Source organism: Talpa occidentalis, unplaced genomic scaffold (assembly GCF_014898055.3).
Source record: "Talpa occidentalis isolate TD23 unplaced genomic scaffold, MPIMG_talOcc4v2.1 talOcc4.15, whole genome shotgun sequence".
Lineage (NCBI taxonomy): Eukaryota > Metazoa > Chordata > Mammalia > Eulipotyphla > Talpidae > Talpa > Talpa occidentalis.
Window position 1 is genome coordinate 58,132,590 of NW_023601543.1, and position 4,824 is coordinate 58,137,413.

The following is a 4,824-nucleotide window of genomic DNA, read 5'->3' on the forward strand; positions in this document are numbered from 1 at the left end:
ATCTCTCACCATTATACAAAACGCTTCCCCTAGAATGTGAGTGGAACATGTGAATATGAGATATGACTCAATGATTATATTACACAGCAAAAGCAAAAATATTGCAAATAAATTAAAGATAATCAGTTGATCCTAAAATAGGGAGATTATCCAGGTGAGCCTAATTAAAGCACCCAACACTCAAAAACACAGTTTTCTCCTGCCGGCGGCAGAAGACGATGTCAGAGAATGTGGAAACAAGAGAGCATTTGGCACATCCTAATTGGCTTTGAGGACAGTGAGGGCCACGTAGCGAGGGATGCAGTTGGCCTCTAGAAGCAATCACTGGCTGTTGCCAGCAAAGGAATGGGAATCTAGTACTACCACAAGGAACATTTGCATTCCATCAATAATCCTAATAAGGCAGAAATGGATTTTCCCTGAGAGCCTCCAGATAAGAGTCCAGTGTGGCCAACACTTGGACTGGGGCTTTGTGAGACTATTAAGCAGAGAACCCAACCAAGTTCACTTGGACTTCAGATTGACAAAAGTGAGATAATAAATGGGTGTTGTTTCAAGATGCTAAGTTTGCTATAAACTAATAACAGTATTTTCCTGTTGGTTGTTTATGAAAGAGGGAATATGCCACACTGAAGAGAGAGGACTTTTGGGGAAATTATTTACCAAAGATTTGGGCATTTGTCATCTATGATGCTGGCTACAGCCGAGCTTCATCAATGTGGGGATTTGTCCGCAATGAGGACAGTATAATGGGGAAGTAATAAGGGTTGAATTGTGTTCTCCATAAACATACACTGAACACATATTTCCTCAGAATGTGACCTCACTTGGAAATAGGAACAAGAACATTACCATTTGGGGTTGTCCTCAGAAGACTTTGAAAGTGTAGGTATTTGTCAATGGGGATTTGCACACTAGGAATGAGTGTACGATCATCCTAAGAAGATGATCGTACACTACATTACAGGGCCTCCCTGGTGGCGCAAGGGGTTAAGCACCACACTGTGAAGCAATTCACAGCCTCTGCAGCACTAGTTCAATTCCCTATCAGCCAGGGAGAAACCCACATGGCAGGGCAGACCTCTCCTGTCTCGCCCGCTGCTCCCCTCAGCAGTGTATTTCGTCAGTCTGCCTGTTCTGCTCCCCACTCTGTCTTTGGTGGATCCTCTCACCCCCTGCATCTCTCTGGCTTGTACCCCAGCTCTTGTATGCATAAATAAATAAATTTTTTAAAAAAAGAAAAAAAAGAAAAAAAACATTACAAATGAATATATTAAATATTTGTAACATCTTTAGGAGAGATTGTCAAAAGAATGAGCAAAATTAAGGATGACAGGGTGCATGAAATTACTAACATACATTATTTCCAATATTGTAAGTTATCATTTCTAATTAAACATTATTGGTAATATTATAAGTTATCATTACTGATAATTTGTCACTACTGAGTTATAATAAATTAAATTATATTTATCATGATCTAATGAATTAATTGTTAAAGATTTTTAAAAATAAATAATGTTTACCATTACTACACTAATAATAATAACTAACAAATACTAATGGAGTCCATAGGTTCTTGGCTACTGCAACTTTAAGTTGTAGTACAATAAAAGCAAGACCTCAAATAAGACTGTTTTCTTCCAAATTGGAAGGGAATTTCTTTTTCTCATCAACAATATTACAAAATGGCATAAAACAACATGATCTTATTCAAGAACCTGTTGTAGTTACAGAGAGCTAGCTAGCTATGTGCTTAGCACTGTTCTACGCACTTTACATATATGACTTTATTTAATATTCACAGTGTTTTGATGAGTTAGGCATTATTTTTACCCCCATTTTACAGACATAGAAACTGAGTCATGCAGAGGTAATATTTCCCCAATGACACACAGAGTAAGGAAAAGACAGGATTTCCCCCCTCAAAATTGTAAAATTGTAATCAGGCACTAATTATAACTTTAAAAAAATGACAAGGACTCAAATTTTAAGATAATGACATAGTTAATTATTTTTATTTTAATATTTTTTAAACTTTATTGAAATGGAATTCACATACAATAAAATTTACCCACTTAATTTTAGTATAGCCACAGTTGTGCAATCATCACAATAGAATTTTAGAATATTTTCATCATCCACAAAAGAAACCCCATACCCATTAGCAGCCATTTTCCATTTCTCCCACCTCCCCCATCCCAAACTTAGACAACCACTAATCTATTTCCTATCTTTATACTTTTGCCTATTCTGGACATTTTATATAAATGGGATCATACATTATATGGTTTTTTGTGACTGGTTTCCTTCAATTAACATGTTTTCAAAGTTCATCCAGCACTACCCTGTATCAGTACATCATTCTTTTTTATACTGAATATTTCCCCTCATGGATGTACCATATATGAGTTATCCACTCATCAGCTGATGGACATTTGCATTGTTTCCACTTTTTGGTACCACAAATAATGCTAATATGAACAATTGTATGTAAATTTTTGTATGGACATATTTTCATTCTTTTTGGATGGATACCCAGGAGTGGAATTGTTGGATCATATAATAACTCTATGTTTCACATCATGAGAAGCTTCCAAAATGGCTGCACCACTTTACGTTCCACCAGCAACGTAAGATGGCTCCAATTTTGCCACATCCTCACCAATACTTGCTGTTGTCTATCTTTGGGATTCTAGTCCTTCTAGCAGGTCTGTGAAGTGTTAACTCATTGTGGCTTTGATCTCCATTTTCCTGATCCCTAGTGATGTTGAGTAGATTTTCACATGCGTGAGCCATTTGTAGCTCATTTGCAGAAATATCTACCGAGATCCTTTGACATTTGAGGTGGATAATTTGTTTTATGTTTTTTATTATTATGCTACAAGACTTCTTTATATATCCTGGATATAACTCCTTTATTAGATATATGATCTGCAAACATTTTCTCCCGTTCTGAGGGGTGACTTTAATTTCTTGATAGTATCATTTTCAGTACAAAAGTTTATAGTTTTGGTGAAGTCCAACTTATCTTCACTTTTAAAAAATTTTTATTTTATTTATTTTATATATATATATATATATATATAGAGAGAGAGAGAGAGAGAGAGAGAGCGAGCGCACATCATTCTTCCTTTTTGTATAATGTATGCTTTCTCCTCTCAGATGTAGTCCCTGTAAAATTCCCACCACCAATCCCCCTCCCCGCCCCCTGCACGAACACCATAGTCCCTTGTGCTCTTCCCTCCCCTGTTTCAATCCTTCTCCCTCCCCCTCCCCCTCCCCGGCATAATGTCTCTGATTTATAGTTGCCTGTTAATTTTGTTTTTTATTATAATTAGTTTTTTTCCTGATCCCTTATTTGGTTCCCCTACATTCCTCCTATTAGTAAAACCATCTGATATTTTTCTTTTTCCTTCTCACTTATTTCCCTGAGCATAATCCTTTCCGGGTCCATCCATGTTAGTGAGAATGACATGAGTTCATTTTTTTGATTGCTGAGTAATAGTTCATTGTGTAAATATATCCGCTTTGTTCTATAATGTGTGCTTTTTGTATCATAGCTAAGAAACCACTATAGGGAGGATTTGAATGCAAATCTGGCTCCAAGTTTATGTTCTTCATCATTATACTTCACTGCATGTCTAGAAATTAAATCACTGTTAGAAATACTGCACATGAAGTTATTTCTCTGAGAATTACATGTGTTTTGACATGGAAAAAATACCCCAGGGGTGAGCACACCCATCCAGCACCCTCCAACCCTAGCACAGACCTCTGAAACATTCTGGGTAGGGACAGTGAGGTTCACCTTTTAGGGAGAAAGTTTGAGGTTCGGGTGAGGGAAGGGCTGGCCCCCAGGTGACCATTTGAGTTGAACCCTGAACCCATGCCGCACACCTCACCCCCACATGTTCTCTTCCAAGCAAAGATTCTCACACTGACTCGTAGAACTCTGGGAAAAGGGCAGGGTAGGGTTGGTCACTTTAATGGATTTTATAGAAGGGAAGATGGGAGGAAATTTAGTGACTCCAGGACTACAGGTGCTCTGCCAGAGCCATGCCATGCTTGTGAAGCACACAGCCTCTCTGTAGGGTCTGCTTCCCTCTGGCAGCAAAGCTAAAGGGATTGACCTCTGCAGCTTACAACTCCTGCTTGTTATTTAATGTGCCCAGCCACAGCCAGTATATACCACAGTCCTCTGCGTTGAGAAACAGCTGGAGAAACCAGAAAATAAGAAGTATGAAGCCTGAACATACTCAGGATTTAGGTAACAACTAGGAAGGGAAGACAATCATTTCCAGGTATTAGGAAACAGCCAAAAGCAGCAGGAACAAACCTGTGCTCCCAGACAATACGCCAGGGCTGAGGAAATATCTTGGGACACTGGAAAACAGCCCAAGGGACCAAGCCAGTCACTGCAGAGATGTGGAATAGTCAGAGACCAGAGGAAAACTCTAGAACAGCTAACTAAAAAAGGAAACCATCTCTAAATGTCAAACAACAGCCAGAAACAACTGGAACACAGTCAGAGAGATTAGGGAATAATCTCAGGCTGAGGGAACAGCCAAGGAAATAGCTGGAGGCACAAGGGGACAGTTTCTGGACCCAAGAAACCACAGGATCACGATCATGAAACCCCTGTAGAAACAAAAGTCCTTGAATTTGGAAGACAATCAGAAGGAACACAAACCAGCCAGAGGAATAAGGGGTAGAGTCTGAGGCCATAGCCAAAAAGCCCAAGGAACAGTCCCTGGAGTGCCTAGAATAATAACATAACCAACAGAGTCTAAGAAACAAACGCAGGGACTAAACAAACAGCCA